This window comes from Callorhinus ursinus, unplaced genomic scaffold (assembly GCF_003265705.2).
Source record: "Callorhinus ursinus isolate GAN/ISIS: 27379988/994484 unplaced genomic scaffold, GSC_fseal_2.0 scaffold45, whole genome shotgun sequence".
In the NCBI taxonomy this organism is placed as follows: domain Eukaryota; kingdom Metazoa; phylum Chordata; class Mammalia; order Carnivora; family Otariidae; genus Callorhinus; species Callorhinus ursinus.
Window position 1 is genome coordinate 5,709,489 of NW_027397107.1, and position 23,277 is coordinate 5,732,765.

At 53.0% G+C, this 23,277-nt stretch overlaps 1 protein-coding gene across 7 annotated transcripts in view; it reads right to left on the reverse strand.

Annotated features, from left to right (window-relative positions):
- Window positions 1-23,277, reverse strand: part of ZNF710 (zinc finger protein 710) — a 67,692-nt gene that overhangs the window by 21,824 nt on the left and 22,591 nt on the right. The window contains exon 1 of one of the 7 annotated variants that reach the window (XM_025893051.2): window positions 806-944. The exons of the other annotated variants lie outside the window; for them this stretch is intronic. The gene's annotated coding sequence lies outside the window, so the exon portion shown is untranslated. Of the gene's footprint in view, window positions 1-805; window positions 945-23,277 lie in introns of those variants that run through there. 7 annotated transcript variants of the gene reach the window in all.

The following is a 23,277-nucleotide window of genomic DNA, read 5'->3' on the forward strand; positions in this document are numbered from 1 at the left end:
TGTGCTGGGCCCAAAGATCACCAGCTTCCTGTCACAGGGAAAAACAAACAAAAACTTGGGCTTACGAGTTCATGGGGCAAAGCTAAGAATCACAGGTGAAGGAACGACAGGGGCATTTATTGGGCTTGAACTTTGTCAGGCCCTGTGAGGAGCACACACAGTTTCTAGGCTTCCGGGCAGCCCTCTGGGGTCGGGAGGACCATTTCCGTTGTGGAAACAGTGGCTTGGAGAGAGGCAGCCCCTGCAGGGTGGGGAGTCTCCCCAGGGCCCGGGCCAGCTCTGGGCGGGGGATGAGGTTTCCGGGCTGCGTCCTCTACCCCTGCCGACCTCAGTTTCCCCGCCAGGGCCGGAGTCAGCCCTGGGAGCCCCTCCTGGCTTCCCTCCCTCCTCGCCGGGCCCCGGCCTTGTGCAGACCTCAGCCTTCTCCATCCTGTCTTCCTCTCCCTCCTTCCGTTTCCGTGGCAACCCCATCCTCTGCTCTGCCACTCGGTCCTGCGCTCCCACCTCCTCCTTCCTCTTTCATCTCTCCCCTCCGCGTGGGGTACGGTCCACATGCCCCTCCGTCCTTTGCTTCTGGTCTCTCACTCCCTTTCGCTATGCTTTTATCTCCTTCACTGTTCTCTTGTTCTCTCAGGGCGACATTTATTTACCTCTCGCCTAAGAAAATAGAAGAAGGAGGGAAAAGAAACCCCTGTTTCACCAGCCTTGGCTTCTCCAGTTCAGTCCCAGCCACCATTCTCTTGCAGCCATCCCCGAATGGGCCCCCCCCGGCCGCCACCACCATGCAGGCCCCCCACGACCTCACCTGTAGGAGGGAGGAGGCAGACGCACAGCGGGGAGGACAGCTGCGAGGTGTCCGGGTGAGGCCTCACTGGGGGCGGGCACTCCAGGGGGTGCACCCTGCTTTCCGGAGGCTGGGCTGGGGGAGATGCCGGAGGCCCTCTAAGGATGCAGCAAGGGCAGGGCCTAGAGCGTGGGTTAAGCCAGGTCCAGAATCCCTCCTCAGTGCGGCCCGCGACAGCCCACGCGCACACTGCCCCGAGCCGCCCGCCCCAGGCCCCACGCTGCGGCACACGGGGGTGCCCAATGGACCAGGCAAGGTACACTCCCGCTCCAGGCAGGATGGCGGATCCATCCATTCTTCAAGATTCACCCTTCACCGTAATCCTAAACTGTCTCTGGGAAAAGGAAGTGTCCACTCTCCTCACCAGCTCTGCATCTCCACAGCTTAGGGCAGATATAAGGTGGCCAGTCCGTTTCCTTTCAGCCACTGTTTACTGAGCTTGTAGGATGGACCAGGCACGTGATACACGCTGTCCCATGGAGATGGGCATCTTAATTTTCATTTTACAGATGGGCAGACTGAGGCTTGGAAGAGCTGTCACTTGTCCAAATCACACAGTCAGTAAGAGGTAAAGGTGGGCTTTGAACCGATTATAATCATGTTCTTCCCCTGTTATGTCCCTTCTTCCTGGGTCCCCAGGAGGAGAGGGGGTCAGGCCCCCCCCTTTGGCCCAGTGTCCCCCCATCCTGCCTTCTGCATTTCTGTGCTCAATCCCTGGAGTGATCAGAAATGACAGAAGAAACAAAGAAATTTACCACAGAAATTACAAGCAAGCCGACTGTCGCCGTGGCCCCAGCGTCTGAGTGACAGAGGATAGCCTGGCAGAAAATGATGTTACTCTCCTCTGAGACCAAAGTCACCTGGAGAAGAAAGGACCGTGGATCTTTGGGTGCCCCACAGGCTTGTGGGCCTCTGTGGAAGTTGTGACTGGCTCCCTAAGTCCCGGGGCTCAAAGGCTCTGCTGGAGGAGCTCCTGGCCCACCCTGTCGGGTGCAGATGGCAAGGCCTGGCCACAGGAGGTGGCAGGTCCCGGCGCCCAGGCTGGCTGAGCCCACAGAGACACCCATGACACAACAGCTCTGCTTCTCCCCTAAGAGGCTGGCTCAGTGCCTCAGGAGTCCCGGGAACAAGGCCTGAGGAGAAGAGAGAGGAAGCAGCAAACGGGGATGGGGGAGTAGGGAGGGGCAGCCCCTGGCTCTGCAGATGAACAGAGTGGGGAGGAACCTGGCTCTCGGGCTGGCAGGCCCGGCCTGCACCCCTATCTCTCTGCCACTTACGAGCTGTGTGACCTTGAGCAACTTCCTCAACCTCCCTGGGCCTCAGTTTCCCCATCTGTAAAATGGAGTAGGGATATGGAAAGGCCCTGCCTTCAGGTCAGGCTTGTAGATGATGAGATCATGTACATAAGGGGTGGGATCCGCATAACAGGACCCACTTTACAGAGGAGTCCGGTGACATGCCCCGAAGTCACCAGATCACCAGAGAAGGGTGGAGTTTGGGTTTCCTTCTCAGGTCTAACCTAAATGCGTGAGGCTTTTAAGGGCAAGGAGATCGGGGCGATAGAATTTGGTTAACAGTGCTGGAGCATAGTAAGGACTAGGTTTCTGGGAGCTACTGTTCGTCGTCTCCCCATCACCGCCCACTCTGCTGGGCCAGACTGGTGCTGGACGCTGGTGGGACCCCGAGACCCCCACTCTCAGGGACCTCATAATTCGGTCAGAAGGACAAAACTAAGAACCACGAAACAGAAGAGCAAAATAGCAGCCAGGAAATGAGCCCTAAACGTGTGGGGCACCACAGAAGGACAAAGTAACGATGCTTTTCCCCCCCTATTTCAACGTAAAGAGGTCAGGAACATTCTTCCTTGTCAAGTGGCCCTTCGGGAGGCCACAGAGGCTGCCCCTCTCTCTCACACGTCGGTGTGTGTGTGAGCCCATGTCTTCTGTGACAGGGGACAAAGGTTCACATTTTCCAGAGCTCTCAGGAGGTTTCGCTGAGCCCACTAAGCCCTGTGAGCATGATTCCCTGGTGCTCAGGACACAGAGGTCAGGCGGAAGGGTGGGGAAGCCTCGAGATGGGGCAGCCTGGCTAGGAAGCCCCCACCCCCAGAGATGCACAAGGCCTGAAGAGGGCCTGCCCGGACGAGGGAAAGTAAGGAGGACAGAAGAGCAGCGGGCAGAGAAGAGACAAGGATGGGGGAGAAGGGTGGCCTGGATCCAGAGCCCTCCCCTTCCTTCCCACCGCCGCCGGTGTGAGTCACCCTGGGGCCTCCATTCCGGCAGAGCCCCTGGCGCGGATGCCTCCTGATGCCCATGCCGTGATCAACATTTATTTTGCAGTCACCCACACACCCAACTCGAGAACGGATTTATGCCAGGAGAGGAGTAAAAAAAAAAAAAATGCCTCTCTCATTCATGTAAAGCCTCCATGGATCTCCCGGGGGGGAGGGACTGCTGGCCCAACATTTAGGCTGACAGCGTACGCAGGCAGACATCAGACATGTACGCCGTCCACACAGGCTATAACCTGCGGCAAGCAGGAGCAACGTGCAAATCCATCCATTCTTAGTCACCTTCATGCAGTGAGGCGAGGGATGAGGCGAGGGTCCGGACCCACGCAAGGGGTGGGAGCCCGCGTGCATATGCACACTCAAGGACCCGGCAGACTGGCTGGGGAGGAATGCACGTGGTGGGGAGGGAACCTGCAGTTCAGCTGTGAGATAAAAGGGTCGGCGGGAGGCTGGCAGGGAAGGCGGGACGGGCATCCCAGCTGGGGGCTGCTGGGTCGGTACGTCCCGGGAGCCAATGCCCAATGCCGTGGGCCCAGGCGGGCCTCATCTGCAGGCTGGAGGAGAAGTGAGGGGATTCCGGGAAGGCAGGGAGGCCTGGGAGGGAGAGCCAGGAGGGGCGCTTAAGGGCAGGTCCCCAGCAGGGAGGCGGATCCACAGACTCAGAGGAGAAGGTGCTGCAGGTGGCCAGCTTAGCCCAGAGCGCGATCTGGTTTCCTCTTCAATCTAGATCACAAAGGACGACACTCAGGGCCTCCAGAGCCCTCATCCGCAGAGCCGTGAGCTCTGGGTCGTGGATCCCCAGGTACAAAAATTCAGATGCATGTGGTGCTGGGACCCAAGGGCCAAAATGACTTTGGTGGACGTGACAATCATAAATATCTGGCCTTCAGCAGAGGTGACTGTGGTCTGACTTGAAGGCTTCCTCCCACTGTCCTGCGGGGATGTAGAGTCAGCCTGGCCACTGCCTGGCTGAATGGCCTTGGGTGACTTGCTTCAACTCTCAGAGCCTCAGTTTGCTCAACTGAAAATGGGGATACCAGCTGCCCGCCCTACAGAATGGTAGAGAAGATTAAATAAGTTCCCGGAGTGAAAGTACCTGGCAGGCGGGCTGGCGTTTGGTAAATGGTGATTTTTTTTTTTGGTTTCACCACTACAATATATGTGCACACACAATGTGAATCACCAAGGACCCGACGATACCTGGCATGTACTTATTACTACTAAAAATATGCTCTTACCACTCCCATGAATGAGCACGACCACTTGGAAAAAGCATCTGCTGTTGTGAAAGAGAGAAAGTAGCCAAATCGGGTGCATGGGGACAGAGGCTGGAAACGAACTTGACCTTATGGAAGGTTCTAGTTTAGTTCTCAGCCTACACAGGAGCCCCTGGCTTGTCTGGGGACCGGCGTTCCCAACCCCAGTGCTGGTGCGCCGCGAGGGTCCCTCGGGCCCCAGGCCCAGAGTGGAGCCCTCGGAGAGTCCTCGGAGAAGCAGGAAAGCCTTTCCTGGCTGGACATGGAAGCCCTCCTCATAGGTGCCTGACATCGTCTCTTTTCTGAAACTTTACAACCCATCAGGGCAGCCCCAAAGACCAAATTCCTAAACAAATCACAAAACCAAACTCTCCTCACGCGAGTAGTCGATTTCTGGGACCCCTGGGCACCTGCTCAGTCTCTCAGGGCTGGGATGACTCACCGTCGGCAAACTCAGCCCTGATGGGTCACAAGGTGAAGGGGGAGACGCTGAGAATGAGACACCCCCCCCGCCTTCCGCCAGTGTGCTGGCCCGGATTCCCTGAAACAAAAATGTCCAGGAAGCTTCTAGTGAGAAAGCCACTCTCCCGGACACATGCACAGGTCAGGGGGCAAGGGTCACCCTCCTCCCTGCGCTGTAGCCGGGGACCTGCCTCCGGGAGGTTCGGCAGAGCCCCTCCTCCAAACGCCCCCGGATCCGGGTGCCAAGTGCAGGACGAACAGAGGCTCTTCTGGGACTCCGAGAGCGACGCCGGGCGGGGAAGGGAACAGGTCCGCTCATGCAGGCACAGCCCTCCCCGCCTCCCCGGTCTGGCCACTGCTGCAGGGGTCCTCTCTGCTGGGGGCCGATCTGGGCAGGGCCTAATCCCGCCCCACAGATCGGGGGCGGGGGCGGGGGCGGGGGAGGATCCCGACGTTAGCCGACTGGCTGTCCTGGGAGCTACAGGGCCGACCGCGCCTGCTCGAAGGGCATTACCGAACTTACTACTGACCACTGTCCGTGTGGTTGGTACTAGGACCATCACCCTCCCGTCCTACACATAAGGAAACTGAGGCACGCAAAGATTAAGAACACCTTTAGAGCAGTGCTCTCTGGGACTGCTTCCATATTGATGCAAGCGGGTAGCATTTAGGGTTTTTTGGTTTTTTTTTTTTAAGATTTATTTACTTATTTGAGAGAGAGCATGTGGGAGCGAGTGGGGGGAGGGGCAGAGGGAGAGGGAGAGAATCTCAAGCAGACTCCCTGCAGACCACGGAGCCCAAAGCAGGCTCGATCTCACCACCACTCAGATCATGACCTGAGCTGAAATGAAGAGTTGGACACTTAACCTCCTGGGCCACCCGGGTGCCCCCAAGCCGGTGGCATTTAGAAACTTTTACAGCAACGTGAAATTGTTAGGACATCCAGGCAGGCTGATAAGGTGTTGGTCTGTAAGGATCACGAATAAGAGTAGTTTTAAAAGTAGAAGCACTGGTTTAGAGCCCAGACTGGTTTGCGAAGGCCTAAGTTCAGTCCTGCCCCTGTTCACTCCCAGAGGCGTGACTATTTCTCTCTACGGAAGTGGGGTGGTACGGAGAGCACCTGCCTTACAAGCTGAAAAATGCAAAGGGCTCCCAGAGGAACCCGGCACGCCTATTTGCTGCTATTATTAGCACTGGGCACCCTGCTGGGGCCATAGCACTAGTTCCTGGCGGAGTGGCGCTCCTTGATGCCAGTTCTCCGAGGGGGACTGACCATCAGCTCCTCTGCCACTCTGGTGGCCGGGGCCCAGGACACGCACCTGCCTCTAAAAGCCCTTCCACAGATGCAGACCCTCCACCCCTCTGCTGGGAGCTGCCCTGCTTTCATCTTCAGGCCAGGGTGGCTGTGGGCACCTTCAAGGGGTATAAGGAGATGTTCTGGCCCAAACTGGAAAAACCTGCCGGGCAGCCAGCACCCCTAACTCTTGCAACCTCCAGTTTTGCCAGCAGGTGTCTTGAGAAGTAGGTGGGGCCCAGTAAGAGCAGTGGTGGCCTTCTCGCCTGTTTCCAGTCTCAGAGCTCTCTGGCTGGGTCCACACTGGCTCCGCAGGCTTCTCCATCCTTCCCTGGGGTCCACATCCCAAACTTCCCTAGATAACCGCATTCCCTGCTACCTTTACCCATCGTCCACTTCATCCAGAGCCCCAGACCCAGAGTGAGGACACACAGTCCGTGCTCGAGGCACGGTTTCCTGAACAAAGGACCCTTCAGGGTGGGGGTGGGGGGTAGCTCAGATCCACCTCCCCAGAAGCTCTTCCTCCACCTGGACCCCAGTGGCCACAGATGAGGCTGCTCCTTGTCCCTGCCTGTCCTGCTCTCTGGCTTGGTCACCACCTATTCCGGCTCCTGCCACCCTCCACGTCTGGTGCTGACTTGTCCCTCTACCTTCCTCCACAGATGTGGCCGGAACCCTGTCCCAGTCTTCTTTGGGGAGGAGACTGCCCCTTTCCCTCAATACCTTGTGCCCTCAGTGGGTAGGGGACGGGGCCCCACTCGGTATGGGGCTTTCCATTCTACCTAGCACTCGGCTGCGTGCCGTGCTGTAACCATCCCACATCTGCTAAGGACAAATTCAGTTCACACCTCAACAAATGTTTACGAAGCACCAACCCTGGACCAGCTGTGCTGGGTGTGGCAGAGCAGGGAGACACAAAGCTTGCCCTTGGGAGCCTCCCACTGGCCCAGGCCTCCACTCTGGCCTTGTGGCTTATGCCAGCATCCTCACTCCGCATTGCCCAGGCCACTCACACCCCAGGACTCCTTCCCAGGGCTCCCTGTGTCCCCCGCAGGTGACTTAGCCCTTCCTCCTGGGCTCTGAGGAGGGCCAAAGGGTCTCCCAGACCTGGCCCCTCTCTCCTGCACGCCTGCCTCCCCCACACTCCTCAGGTAACCCTGATCCACTCACTCGTCTTCCGTCTCAGGCCTCAGGCTCGAGGTCTTCACCGCACCCTGGTTGCATGCCCGGGTGGTGCCCGATTTCTTGCCTTCCCTCTACCCCTGAACAGGAGGTCAGATCCCACGTCCTCCACCACCTCTTGGACCCCTGCTCTCTGTTCCCTCCCCTGGACGCCCTAGGTGACCGCCTCCAAATGCAGAGGCTTTGATTCGGGCCTCCTCCCTGACCTGGCAGCAGCTCCCCCATCTTCCCCGGGCTCCAAGCCATTCACGGCTTCCCTCTAGCTCTGCTTCTTCCTCCTGGTGGGCTCTGCTGGCCCCTTTTACCAGGGCTTCCTCAGACTCTCCCCTCTGTGCTGATGTCACCAGAACGATGCCTCTATTCCCCACCCCGCAGCGTTTCCTAGGTGTCGAACCTTCTGTTAACCATCCGTCTAAACTCCAAGGAGGGCTCGCCTCCTGGGAGCCACCGGCCCCTCTCAGCATCTTCCTTTCTGCTGTTCCAGGTTTTCAGGCCCCTCTGCAGGGCTCCAGGGCCAGCTGATGCAGGACCTGCCCACCCCCAGGGGCTGGGGCCATGCCAGACAACTGTGGCAGTGGGTGCAGACCTGGCCTTCTTCCTCACGCTCAGCCCACGTGCCGCGTCCCTTGCAGGAAAGCCAGGGTCTCACAGAGGAGGGAGGTTTGGGTGGGGGGGTGGTCTGCATCCACCTTGGACCTTGACCCTCACATCGAGGCCCACCCTAGGGCCAGGCAGAGAGGGAGCCGGTCCCCAGGGCCATGTCTGAATCCTGCAGGCGGCAGGACCGGCCCTTTAGCCGATCATCCCTGCTGACCGATGCGGGCCTTCCCGGCGAGAACCGGCTGCCCGTGAGCAGCTCCCTCTGGTCTGGCGGAGCCCCTTTCCAAACACCCTTCCCTCTCAAAGTGGGAGCCTGGAGGAAACCATGTCCCACACGGCGGGGTTTTTTTTTTTTTTTTTTTCCTTTTACACATTTAGAGCAACGGAGGAAAATGAACACATTCACATTCTCCCTGCTCAAATAAACCGACTTCTCTGTGCGTTCCATCCCTTGAAAACAGAAGCACTATTCAAAAAGAAAAAGAAAAAAGAAGAAAGAAAGAGGCAAAAAGAACTGAATAGAAGAGGAAGAAGGGGGGAAGGAGAGCGGGAGGAGAGTGGTCCCCGAGGGAGCCGGGCAGGGCTCAGAATGAAAGGCAGAGCGGGAAGGGAAGGAGAGCGGAGAGACAAAGCGGGAGAGAAAGCCGGGAGCTTTGAAAGGAAGAGTGTTCGGCGTGAATTCGGCGTGCAGGGGAGAGGGGAGCACTTGAAAAGGAGCAGCCGAGGCTGTGACCCCTCATTGACACTCGTGCCAATCACAGTGACAATGCAGACCCTTTTCTTCATTTTTCCTTCTCCCCCTTTCTGGGGAGAAATGGAGGGAGGGAGGGAGAGGCTGAGAACTGCAAGTTAATTCCTAAATACACAAAAAAATGAATTCAGTTCCACGGAGAAGCATCAGAGAGCGGTTTGAAAGGCTTCCCCAGAAACTCACTACACCCGCAAGAGTGGTGCTCCCTCTCGGGGAGCGGGGGGCACAGGCCTGCGGCCATCAGCTTTATTTCAGGGACCGGGGTGAGCCAAGGCGGAGAGGGCCCCAGGCTGTGACGCTGTCGGGGAGGCCAGGTCTCCGTGGGCGGCTTGGCCCTCGTGGTCCTCCTGCCCTGGCGGAGAGCTGAGGGCCCAGGCAGGAGGGCCAAGGAGGAGGGTTTGAGCGGGGCGGCTGGGCACAGGGTACTTGTGGAATGAATGACATTCTAGTGGCTCTGGGATGGGGGGAAGTCCTCTGCAGGGACTGCTCAGGCTGGGAGGGTGAGAGCTGAGTCCTCTTCGTTAGGGATCACTGTGCTTACAAGGGAGGGGCCTCTGTGGCCTCCTCACAGATCGGCACTTTCCTGAGTTAGCCAAGACCAAAAGACTGCAAGATATGTGGGTGCCTGCCTTCGGCTCAGGTCATGGTCCCAGGGCCCAGGACCCAGGTCCCTCGTTCCTCCCTGCAATCAGACGTCAGTCATGACTTATCTCCTGTGTGCTCAGCCTGGTGCTAAGCTCCGGGTCACACAGCGCACAGGACCCTGCCTACCCGCACACAGCCCTCAGTCTAGTGACCAAATGGCTTCCAGGGTGTCCCTCTGAGACCACGGGTGAATGTCCCTGGTCCCCCTTTCTTTGTCTTTCCTGGTCTTGCTCTCCTTGTCTTTCAATACTCAGCGAGTCATGACGAAACCCGAAATGGGGTCACCTTTATGCAGAGGTTCCTTTTTCCTTCTGATCATCCAGACGCCGGATAACGAGAAATGCCTGGGAACAGAGAGGCTGGGTGCAGGAAGACTGATTGGTTTATTGATTGATTGATTGAGCGAGTCTCACCCTCACTCCTCTGTTGAGCAATCAGTCTGTGCCGAGCTCAGTGGCATGGGCTGGGATTAGAAAGTGACAAGGACCAATCGGAGGCCCCGACACGCTTGAGGCCAATCTAGTGGGGAGTGGGGGTGGGGTGCACCACCGAGCTGGGAAAGGAAACCCTGCCTTTGCTAGCTTCATCTGGGAAGGGCTGTTAAGTTGGAGCGGGCCCAGAAAGGCCTCCAAACCCAACAAGGAAGCCGAGAGATCAGGCACATGGAAAATGCAAAGAAGCGCAGGGCCGGAAATTTCCCTGCACCACCAGGAGCATATAATTACTCTTGCCTTTCAATCCAACAAATGCAAATTCCAGCAAGTATTTATTGAGTGCCTACTATGTGCCAGCCAGCTCTTGTGCATTCCTAGAGAATGCAGTGAACAAGAAGATCAAGGCTTGCCCTCGAGAACTCACACTCAGGGTGTGGGGCAGCGCAGGCAAAGAAACAGGGGATTACAATTTAGTGTGAGGGGGCTGTGGGGGCCCTGGAGGAGGGGCAGCCTCGGGGAGGCTGGGAGGAGGGGTCAGGGAAACCTTTGCAGAGGAGAGGGCATGGAGTTATTGTAATCCATTAAAACGAATTAGATTTTCATTTGTTTTGAGAAAGCTTTATAGAATTTCACTGGTGGGACACCCCAGTGTCTAGGAAAAAACAATGGAACTGATCAATGAACTACAGATAAAACATCTGATAGATGTTTTCTCCATCCTTTGGTGTATTGGGAAGAATCAGAAATAGACCCAGAAAACTAAGCTGCCGAGAAAAATAATGAACTCTTTTTAAAGAAGAAATGTAGCTCAGTACTAGGCTCGGCGATGAGCCATATTAGCATTGTGAGTTTAACCCTAAATTGTGATAGAATATTAGCAGGAAGGGCAAGAATATGGTGGCAACAGATAATGTCCAAAATTGCTAAATGGAGAAGTGATAGGATAAACATATTGTTTCAAAATATGGAGGTGAGTAACAGAGGAGCAATAAAAAGAATTGAGAAAATGGTTTATGGATCTAGAGGGCTAGAGTAGGCAAGAAGGTGGGCGGGGCCTGCTGCTTTCTCCTGACCAGGCCTTTAGTTAATTGTCTGACATTAAAAAAGATGCATATGAGGTGCCTGGGTGGCTCAGTTGGTTAAGTGGCTGCCTTCAGCTCAGGTCATGATCTCAGGGTCCTGGGATGGAGCTCAGTGGGAGTCTGCTTCTCCCTCTCCCTATGCTGCTCCCCCTGCTTGTACTCTCTCTCTCTGTCAGATAACTAAAATCTTAAAAAAAAAAAAAAAAAAAGAAGGATGCATATGGATTAGTTTGATAAAAAAAAAACAAGAAAAAACAAAAAGCAAGCAAATAAGCAAAAAGTCTCGGCAAAGGACGCACTGTTAAGTCAAACTGGGATCTTTCTGGAGTACTCAGCCGAGAAACAGAAAGGGCACCATGCTTATACGTTTATGAGAACAGAAATTTCTTCGAGGAAGAGCACGATTCAGTGGGCTCCTGTCCAACGTAACACAATTAGAACAGAATGGGGGGAGAGTACCTTGGGGAAAAAAACCTGGAGGATATTGGTATGTGGCTTTAACAACAAGATCCGGAGCACTAGGGACGCGCTGCCCTGGGGGACGAGGAGATCCAGAGACTGGGGTGCTGCTCTCTAGCAGGGGCCTAGATCCTCAGGAAAACTGGGGTGCGTGTGAATACAGCTCACTCGGGCGAAGGCAGCGTGATCTACCTGCAGGGAGGGTGGTGGTCGGGGCACGCTGGCCCTCTGAGCCCCAGGACCCCTGAGGAGCTGAGCTCCCCCGGACGCTCAGCATCGAGGCCACCATGTCCAAAGTGCCCTTGCGCTCTGGCACTCACAGGCTCACGCTGTTCCCACCAGCCACTCCACTGTACATTACGGAATTTTCTAGGCCTTTTAAAGTTGAAACATGTGACAGCAGCACCCCACTTGTCCAGAAGTCCCTTCTCTGGCAACCTCACTTGCCCCAAAACCAGAGACTGGTGGAGGGGTACCACATAGCTCGGAAAGCCCAGAAGTCAATCGGACTAAGGGTGCCTCCAAGAGGGGTCTTTGCAGTTACACTCACTCTTCCCTCCACGGACAATGCCCCTCCCTTGCAGCCTCTGGACTCAGTTCTTTTTTTTCTTTTTAAGATTTTATTTATTTGACACAGAGAGAGAGCACAAGCAAGCGGAGCAGGGGGAGAGGGAGAGGGAGAAGCAGGCTCCCCGCCGAGCAGAGAGCCCGACAAGGGGCTCGATCCCAGGACCCTAGGATCATGACCTGAGCCGAAGGCAGACGCTTCACCGGCTGAGCCACCCAGGTGCCCCTGGACTCAGCTCTAACAAGCTTGTGTGTCTGGCTTCCCAGACCGGCAGATGCAGGCCACAGATGAGAAGGACCAGCAGGAAGCTGGCTGGGGTGCCCCTGCCGGAGACTGGGACAGTGAGGGTGCGGGATGCAAACCTACCAGATGGCAGCATGGGACCAGTCAGGGTGGGGAGGGCAGCTCCAGCACCTCCGTACCTCAGTTCAGTGCCTAAGCTCCTGACCGTCAAGACAGGCTCGATCCTATGAGAGTATATCCAGTGTTCTGTTTAGCACTCGGGGACGCAGGTGCTGGGGCCAAGGCTGAGGTTCGGTGATAGGACCTTGTAACTTACCCGGTCTCCCAGCTGCCACCTCAGTGCAGGGGGCATGGGAAGCCCCAGTGTGGGTCAGAAGGGCTGGGCTCTGGGCCAGCTCTGCCCACCGTGGGGACCTGGGCATGAACTCAATCTCTCAGAACCCCATCCACTCAGTGACTAGAGAATGCCGGCCCAATCGGGCCAGGCTTGGTGCGGATCAAGTGAAGTAATCTTCAGAGTCAGCTGAAACATTTTATAAATATAACGTAATGTTACTAACGCCACCTCTTTTTCTGGTGGCTGGACAGGACATCCCATGACTCGTACAAGGGTAAGGGACAAAGGAGATGCCCTCTGCCTTCGGACTTTTTTGGACACAATGAAGCAATTATCAGGCGAGTTTGAAAACCATGCAAACTTAACTTGTACCGGCTCAATCAAAGACAAAGCCAGAACCCACTCTACAAGACAGCTGGCCTGCCTGGGCTCTTCAAAGCCACCGGCACACACACAAAGCAGGAGGACTGTTCTAGATTAAAAGAAGCTCAAGAAACATAACCACCAAACGCAACACCTGAGCCTTTTCGGATCAGGAAAGGAACCCAAAAAACACATTCAGGGGACAACTGGGGAATATCATATGATAATATACATTATATTATATATTACTGAATAATGGTCATTTTTTAAGGCATGATGACAGCGTTGCAGCTACAAGGGGAAAGTTCTTGCTCCTAAAAGACACCTGCCGAGGTATTGAGGGGTGAAGTATCATGCTGCCCGTAACTCACTTTCAAATGATTCAGCAAAACCATTTGAAAGAGAACGAGATAAAGCAAACGTAGCAAAATGTTAACAACTGGTGAACCTAGATGATGGTTCTTAGCTTTTCAGTTAGGCTCGACATTTTCAAAATACAAAGTAATGAGGAAACAGACCCTGCAGGCGAACTGTGACTTGTTTTTTGCGTTTGTTGGGCCCATCTTTGGTTTGTTACCCAACCTACCCAACACAGACTCCATGTGCCCGTGATGAGGACGGGGGTTATGCTGTGCTCCCCGATCCAATCCGCCGGCACACACAGGAAATACCTGGACGGTGCGCAGGACTACGCAGGCAAGGCCGCTCACGGTCAGCCTCGGCCACAGCTGGCCCCTGCCCTGCCGCTGGAGGGCCTAGGGGGAGTCAACACCTGGGCACGGCTTCCTCTCAGGTCAGCCCCTGGAGGAGCTCATCCCTTCCCCCTCAAGCCCATCTCCTGTGTGTCCAGATTTCAATACTTTATGCCTGGGCCCATCAGCCCCCTGGATTCTGAGTTCTTTGTGGACAGAAGCCCAGATCCTGGTACCCCACGTTTGAAGGTCAGAGAAAAGGATACAGACTATGGGGATCATGGTGCTGAAGACACTCTAACAGTCAGAACCACGAAGTGCCCGTTGGAGATCATTTGGACCGGAACGTACCAGCTCAGCCCTCATTCCATCCTAGCCAGGTGGTATCGAAGGCTGGAACCCCCAGGCTCTGCTACCCAGTGGTGATGTCCCCTGGCAAGGAGGCCTCAGTTTTCCTTTCTGAACATGGGCCCTGCCAACTGGCTCTCTAGGGACCCCATCCTTGCTTAGTGCTCCCTTAGGTCATTGTGGCCAGAGGCTCAGGGTTGATTGAGCAAAGCAGCCTTCCTATCATCACCAGAGAAAAGCGCCAGTGCGTTCTCGCTGAGGCCATCTTCCTCAAGTGCTCCCAGGGGATGCCTGGACTTGCTGCCCCGGGGGGGAGCAAATGAAAACACCCAGAATGGGCCCAGCCCTAGAGGCTCTGGTAATTTTCAAAGCCCTTGCGTGATTGGAAGGTGCACCAGGGTGGAGTACCATCCCCTAAGGAACCAGGTCAGAGCCGGTGTGTCCTGCTGCCCCTCCTCCCGCCCGTCCTCCAGAGGAGCCATCCCTTCCTGGGCAGGCCCCCTCCCCTCTCCACCTCCCCAAAGGTGGGGCTCCAGGGTCACTTCAGCAACCCCCGGCTGCCTACCTCTCTGGGAGAACAGGGCCTTGAAGGCCGCATGGGCGCCTGGATGCCATGCTCAGGCATCAGGAAGCCAGAGGATGGTTTTAGGCAAGGGACTGTTGTGATCCAGTCCTTCTGGTTACAGCGTGGCCATGGTGAAGGCAGGCCAGGACAGCATCCCACTGGGCTTATTTGTTATCTCCTCCACAGTCCCCACCCCCCACTCTTGGGCCCTCCTCGGAAGCCTCGAAACCTCCATCTTTGGGAAGCGGGGCCAGGCTTGTCACCGGGGGATGAGTGGTGTCACAAGAACAGAGCATGCTCTCTTTCCACTGTGGCCAGTCGGGCTGACAGCTGAATGTGGGCAGGACATGGTGAGTGACAAATGCTAACAATGAGAATTCATTCCAGGCTCCCAATGGGCAGAGACCATCTGGACGGAGCCAGAGGCCACCGAAGGGCCGTCCCTCGGTGGGGGAAGGTGCTCACTTGAGCCACTTCAGAGAGAGGCTCTGGAAATCCAAGGAGCATTCTTGCTCATTCGGAGGGATGTTAAAATCAAACAGCACCTAATGAATGGTGGGAAATGTCAACCAGCAAACACGGGAAGGGTTTTCCCCTCCAGATGAAAGCAATGGGAAAGGAAGAGGGAAACAGAGCTGGAGCGAGGGGGAGGGAGGCACAGAAAGAGGGGAGGAGAGAAAGGAGGAGGAGTGGGGGGAGGGTCCAGTGTTTCTGAGTTTACTTAAGGAAGGGGGAAACAGGGTAGAGCAGAGGAAGGAGAAGTGGAAGTCCCTCCAACCCTTGAGAAAAGCTGCCTTCTCAGGACAGGGTGGGGCATGCATGTCGCAGAACTCACAGCTGGTGTGGAGGCTAAGTCCCTCTTCTTCCAAAAAGAAGCCCAATTTGGCCACCCTGGAAGCCTCAGAAATCCGTAAGGGTGGGAAACGCTGACCGCAGGGTGCCGTCCCCCCGCTTGCGGCGCCAGGCTTAGGAGGGTCTGTGCTTGGTTCCGGCACGCTCTGCTCTAGCCATCTTGAAGTTCTTCCTAATTTTCAGACCAGGAGCCCTCGTTTTCATTCTGCAACACCGAATCATGTAGCCGGTCCTGGCTGACCTTTCCAGAGGTCATTTTTGCTAGAAAGGCAGGGGCAGGAAGGCGGTGGGCCAGCTCCAGTTGCTGCTCCCTGTTTGCTAACCAAATACGCATCCTGGCCTTGTTGACTCAGCCAGCAGGCGGGCCTGACTCAGATGAAGTGTGAGGAGCTGCGTGTGCACTGTAGCGCAGCGTCGTTCCCGGAGCTCTGAGGGTCCGCCACACACCGGGCACAAGATGGTTCTGACCCCATCCCTCAGTGTAGGAGGCACGGGTGGTCGTCAGGCCCCAAAGCCAGGCTGCACACCCACCCGGTCCTGGAGACCTGCCTTCCGCAGTTCACTGGCACTGAGGGTCCACATCCAGGAACAGCTGGGCAAAGAGTGGAGACGCCCCGTCTGTGATTGCTGCGGGCTCCAAGAAGGGACGCTCAGCTCATCACCGGCACACTGTAGCCAAAGAGCTGCGGTGTCTGGGGACAAGACCACGGATTCACATGTGGCCCCCACACCATCCACGGGACCACTGTGCAGTCACCAAGTCTCTAAATGAAGTGGCCAGGCAGATCCAGGCCAACACGGCGACCGCAGGCCCGACCCGAGCTGCACTCCCCTTCTCTGCTGGTCCTTCCCTCAAGGGCCAAGGCGCAGGCCAGGGACCCCTAGTCCCCAACGCACTGGCCTCTCCCGCTGCCAGAACTTTCCTTCTGAAGACCAAAGGCATACTCTCCAGACTCCCTCCCTACCAGCAGGGAGATCCTGGGGTCTGGTGCCTTTCGGGAGCCGTGGACATCAGCCTCCCGCTCTGAAGGGGTGGAGGACCCCAACAGCCTCATTTCCAAGGGCTTGCGGTTCAGATGATCAAAACCTCCTGGCCGCAACCTCGGGGCGATGGGAAGAAGCCCAAGTACCCACAGGTGCCAGGTGGGCAAAGGAAACACACCTGCAGGCAAAACCCAATTCAGCTGGAACCCAGGAGGCCCACCTACAGCCAGAACAAAGCCGGGCTCACCAGGCCTGCAAAGGGTGTCCTGGGCCCTAGGGTGGCAGGAGGGCAGGCAGGCCCCTTAGAAGGGGCCAGGAGAGTGAGGCAGTGCAGCAGGAGGCCAGGCCCCCCTCTCTGCCAGGGAAGGGCCCTCAGGAACTGGATTAATCAGCAGGAAACCGAAGACTGTTTCCCTGCACCAAGGGCACAGAAAACACACACACACACACACACACACACACACACACACACACACACACACACAGGAATTCAGAAACTGGGAGGATAACTGGCTACTTCCTGGAGACCCACAATGCAATCCACTTTTTTCAAATAACACAGACAAAACAGCACAAGGAACCCTCCCTTCCCCAACCCCAAGTGCAGAGACTCCCAGCATCATCTCATTTTTATCTCGCTCGGAAGCCCTTCCAGGAGGGACTGTCACTGCCCGTTTCCTAAACACCGAGACTCAGAGAAGGAAAGCCAGCGGGGCCGAAGTCACAACTGCTAGCCAGACCTGCCTGCAAGGACTCCAAGGGCCAGCTCTTAAACCACCTCGCTCCGCCCCGGACCAACCAATCTCCGCTCCCCCCCACCCCCCGCCCCCGCAGGCTCCCAGACCAGGCTTTCCACGAATCTTCGGGGACAAGCAGAAGGGCTCACAATGGAGTGGCCAGCTGGTGTGGCAGCTGACTGCCTTCTGCACGAACTGGCCTGTGGGGGCTCCCAGGAAAAACGAGAACTAACGGGACAGCTCCTGGCCCCGAGACTGAGGCAGGAGGTGCGTGATGCCCACACGAATCCACACCCGGCTCGAGGTGCGGCTGCAGGTCACGCCCGCCCTCGGATGCCGTCCCGGCAGGTGGCATGCAGTTGCTATAGCTCGTTCTCAATTCCTCTGGGCTGGGTGACGCTGTGCAGAACAGCACCATCGGCCCATGGCCCATCCTTTTGTGTGGCTCTGGCCCAAGAAGGTATGACGGTGCTTATACATTTAAGAAATTAAACGTGGGGGCTCCTGGGTGGCTCAGACAGTTAAGTGTTGCTTTCAGCTCAGGTCATGATCTCAGGGTCCTGGGATGGAGCCCTGTGCTGGGCTCCTTGCTCAGCAGGGAGTCTGCTTCTCCCTCTCCGTCTGCCCCTCCCGCCCATGCTTGCTCTCTCTCAAATAAATAAAATCTTTATTTTTAAAGATTTTATTTATTTGACAGAGGGAGACACAGCGAGAGAGGGGACACAAGCAGGGGGAGTGGGAGAGGGAGAACCGGACTCCCCACTAAGCAAGGAGCCCGATGTGGGGCTCGATCCCAGGACCCTGGGATCATGACCTGAGCCAAAGGCAGACACTTAACGACTGAGCCACCCAGGCGCCCTCAAATAAATAAAATCTTAAAAAAAAAAAAAAGAAATTAAATGTAGATGTGTTATCCTTCCCCTTAGGTGAACACTCCACTGCTAGGTGAGAGAGCCTCAAATTTGCCCTTCCAAAGGTCATCTCGCGGGCCTCTCCTCTCTCTTTAAAACAGAAAAACAAAAAACATCTAAGTTTCTTGAGTGTTCTTGGACTTTACATTCAACTGCACATGGCCTGCTGAGGTCCACGGAGCTGAAGTTTGAAGAGAATGTTCTGTCAATGGGAAATTCACAAGTGTTCAGTCAGTACAAAATTTGCAATCCTTAGCCACATTCACTGCTCCGCTGGGTTCCTCCAGATGGAAAAGGGCTCTGGTTTATAGGAGCCCAAGCATCTGTCGGTTTAATCTCAGAAGGACAAGGCCACTGTAACAGTTGAGGGTTTGGCCTATGTTGGCTGCAAACAAGACTGGCAGCTAGGAACCACCTGATGTTACTTTAAGATGCAGTCTCTTGGGCCCTGCCTGGATCCAGTGGATTTGGCTGGATCCAGTGGATTTGGGGCTGGACACAGGGAACTGCATTTTTTTTTTTTTTTAAAGATTTTATTTATTTGTCAGAGAGAGCACAAGCTGGGGGAGAAGCAAGCAGAGGGAGAAGCAGGCTCCCCGCCGAGCAAGGAGCCTGATGCGGGACTCGGATCAGGACCTGAGCCGAAGGCAGACGCTTAACCGACTGAGCCACCCAGGCGCCCCAAGGGAACTGCATTTTAACAAGCTCCAGAGCAGGGAATAATGAAGGACTCGGCCACTGAAGATGGCCCTGCTCCGTGAGAACCCGGAGTTACAGGGCGCCACCAGGGTCCTCAGAAACTTTGGCCTGGGGCAAGAAAAACAAGCCCAAACCAAAAAGACCAACTGGGTTTAGTGCACGAGGGCAAGTGCCGCAACAGTCCCTAGTGTAGAGATGCCAGTGGCATAAATCCTGTTTGTTTGCTGAAGGCAGCCTCTCATTCTCGCTCAGCTGAGCCTGGCACATAGTAAACACTCAACTAACGTCAGTGGCTGTTCTTCATCAACGAGGCAATTAAAGCCCAGAAAGCTTACGGTTTGCTCAAAGTTAAGTTCTTGGCAAAACCAAGGCTTGCCCTGGAGCTCATGCCTCATTCCTCAGTAACTCAGTTTCCTGACCTATAAAATGGAGCTAATGTAGTTGCGAATCCTTACATAGTTGTGAATACAAAAGGAGAGGACTGCTTTGTAAATGCACTTGGCCTGCCCTCCGGGGAGCACTCAGTAAATATACAGTAACTGTCCATATAACCATGACTCTGAATTTTGAAAGCCTGAGAATGACATAAAATCTGTTTCTGTCTGACTGGAGCTTGTTTATTCCACATGGATATCAGCACTAAATGCCCTGGTGAGGCTGAATGGCCGAAATGGCCCCTCCGCCTTGGTGGGGGCCCCTTTCTGGTTGGACAGGAGAGCTCACCACCCTGCAAATAGGCCACCCCATGACACACACCTGGCCTGTGCCTGCTCTTGGGGAGACCAGCTGGCAGAAACTCTCTGCAAACACGTTCCGGGCCCTCAGAGGTTTCCCAGTGGGCACCTGTCCAGCACACTTACTATGTCCATAATATGCCAGGCATGGTGCTGGGCACTGGAAAATACAAGAACAGCAATAAACAGGGCAGAGCCTTTCCCTGCCATGAGCATAAAAAATGTAAAGTGGGTACAAATTTCTTTTTCTGATTAAAAATTTCTATTATAAAATTAAGAAAACCACCCACTGCAAAGAGTTTGAAAAGGTTGGAAGAGAAAAAAAAAAAATTAATACTCCTTGCCCTAACCCAGCCCCTTCTTGTGTATTTCTTCCTGGGCCTCCCCAAGCATGTGGGTTTCACAAGATGTTGATGGTGGCACCGACAACCTGGTGTCCTGCTCATTTCCCCTTACCTGGATGACCAAGCGATTTTCCATGTTGTACGTTCATAATCAATAGTCTATGTTCATAAACACAGCACATCCACACTAACACACACACCACCATCTGCCCGCCCACACTCGCACCGAAGGACACTCAGATTTCTTCCCATTTGTCCATAAGGCCCACAGAATGCCTTCATGCACTCATGCAGAGAGAAGAGAAAGGGAAGAGGCAGATGTATAATTCGATGGTGTCAGATGAGCCTGGGTTGAGTAATGCCACTGTGTGAACCTGGACAAGTCACTTAACCTCTTTGAACTTTGGTTTCCCCTCAAACTGGCACAACACCTCCTTCATACGGTTATGAAGAGGATTAAACTGGAGACCATCAGTAAAACCCCCAGCACAGGGGCTGACGATAAATATGCACTTTCTTTTCTCTTAAATACCAGAAGGTCGTCACTGTGACTCCTGAATGCCTTCTCAAAGGCTAGGACAATCTGCAAAGACACCCCTTGGAGGATGGCACAGGAGCTTCCCCAATCCTCCGCACAGATAGCTAAATTCTGGGAAATTTAGGATTCACAACTGAAGTAATTCCGAGGAGTGTATGTATTCTGCAACTTACTTCAAAATGGTTCAGGAAAAAAAAAAACCCATATACATGTACAGATGAAGCAAATATGGCAGCAAACATCACTGTAATATCTAATCACGAGTGTACGAGTATTTACTGTACTGTTCTTTCATTTCTATATAACTGCAATTTTTCGTTATAAAACCTCGGTGAAAACTCCTGCTTTAAATTTAAAAGGTAGGGTGCCTGGGTGGCTCAGTCGTTGAGCGTCTGCCTTCGGCTCGGGTCATGATCCCATGATCCCATCCCCCATGATCGGGTCCTGGGATCGAGCCCCGCACCGGGCTCCCTGCTCCGTGGGAAGCCTGCTTCTCCCTCTCCCACTCCCCCTGCTTATGCTCCCTCTCTCGCTGTATCTCTGTCAAATAAATAAATAAAATATTAAAAAAATTTTTTAAAGGTAAAAAGCCATGTAATACTTTAAAAACTTGCATTGCATTCATTTATTTGAACAAGTAATAACAGTAGAGTATCTGTGATGCTCTCCAACCTCATAGAGCTTACCATCCAGCATTTTTTTGGGTGGGTATTTCCTTGCTAATTTTATTGTCCGTTCACTTTCTCCTCAAGTTTCAATCTTGATTAAAAAAAGATTTATTTATTTATTTGAGGTGGGGAGGGGCAGAGGGAGAAGGAGAGAGAGTCTTAAGCAGAGTCTGCACTGAGCGTGGAGCCCGACGAGGGGCCTGATCTCATGACTCTGAGATCAGGACCTGAGCCAAAACCAAGAGTCAGATGCTTAACCAACTGTGCTACCTGGGCGCCCCTAAACCTCGATCTTTAAAAACAAATGTATATATGGTCTTAGTAGAATCAAAATATTAACCCTTTAGGGCATCTTATAATAAAATCTTTTCCCCCAGGTTCTCAAATGTTCCGTAGACTTCATAGAGCAGTTACAATTTTTTTTAAATGTGGTCAAATCTGTTGGATTTTTGATGACTTTTTTATTTCTAAACTTTGGAAATCGACCTTTAGCCCAAGATTTGGTATACAGTAAACTAAATATATGGAACGTTTACTTCTTTTTTAGTATATATTTCTGTTTCAGGATTATTGAGGATTTTAAAAGCGAGGCTAGGACAGTGAACATGATGGCAGGCCTCTTTACTTTGTTACTGGTTTGAACAGGAACGCTTCTAGTGTTTCATGGTTAATTACAACATTGGCTATTGGTCTGAAATAGATATTCTTCATCACACTACAAATGCGCCCTTCTATTCCTTTTTTGGTGTACTGATTAGGTAGAAATGGTTGTTCGATTTTAATCAATTTTCCCCTGCATATATTGGAATCAATCCAGTTTTACTTCTTTAACCCATTAGCATGACGTAGTTACTATATTAAGCTTTCCTGATATTGACAATTGCCCCCACTGGGTTATGGCAGATTACCTGTTTAATACGTTATTGAATTCTATTTCCAACATAACATTTCCATCCTCTGTGCCATGGTTAATATCAGGCTTATTTTGCTTTGTAGAATGAATTGGATCATTCCATCAATCTTGTGCTAAGCCATGGACTAGCTTAATGTTATCAGTATTATCAAATTTGAAATAATTACCTAGCAAAAACACTTGGGACCGGTGTTTTCTTTGGGTAAAGGGGGCAGTGTTTTGATAACAATCACAATTTTTTTTTCTCAGTTAACAACATATATATTTTCAGAAGAGCTTTCACTTAATTGAGATTTTCAAACTTAAGTCGATCGTGCCTACATTTTATTTCTTAAAATGTCTCTATTGCAATGTTCCCTTTCTCGTTCCTATTATTTTTTTCTCTTCTTTCTCAAGTAGATTTGCCAGAGGTTAGTCTACTTTATTGTTTGTTTAAAAACAGAATCAGCTCTTGGATATATTTGCTAATTTTACTGTGTTTCTGTTTTCTAATTCATTTATTTCTGGCTTTACTCTTTTTTTCTCCCCGTTTTCCTTAGGGGCTGTTTTTTATTCTTTTTTTCTAAGATCTCAGGCTAATTCTTGGTTTATTTTCTTTTTCTGTCTCCCTTCTTAATAATAAAAGCATTTAAGTCCATGAGAATAGCGGCAGCTGTCTCGCAGAGGTTTGGTTATGTGGCATTCTGGTTTTCAAGGCTTTCTAAATATTTGTCACTATATTCCTTATTCCTTCCTTGAGCAAATAGCAATTTAGGAGAGGGTTTTAAAATTTTTCAAGTGGTTGGGTTTTAGTTTTAGTCCGATTAAATTTACAATTATTTTGGCTACGTTTACTGCATGGTGATCAAAGGACTCCCTGACTGGCACAATTTCTGTTGTGGGTGGAACGTGAGTTCTTACAGTTGGTTACTGGTGGCTGACAGAAATGTCTGCAAAGCATATGCTCGCTTGCAAAGTCCAAGTGCTTTTCAAAAGTTCTTGCTTGCCATAATGTTACGTCAAATGAAAGAGAAAGAGGATACAAAGTTCAATGTGCTTGTAACCATGTTTTAAAATACAGTATGTTTACATATGTGCACCGAAGAAGGCTGTGACCAAATATATAAAGGCACTGAACAGTGTTGGTAATTTCTACTTTGAGGAGATTATGGGCAATTTTTACTTTCCCGTATTTTTCTTCTTCTTCTTCTTCTTTTTCTTCTTCTTCTTTTTTAAAGTAGCGTGGAGCCCAACACAGGGCTTAAACTCACGACCCTGAGATCAAGACCTGAGCTGAGACACTCAACTGACTGAGCCAGCCGGGCACCCTGACACTTTTCTTGTATTTTTAAATTGTCCTGTATTTTAAATTTTCTTTAGAAGTGTAAGATTTACTATTTTAATAATAAGATTTCTCTGAATGCTTATTCGCCTAAGCTTTGGTAAGAGAAATGCTCTGCGGCTGAAAGTGTTTTTGCAAATCGCCCCCTGGCCAGAGTTAAG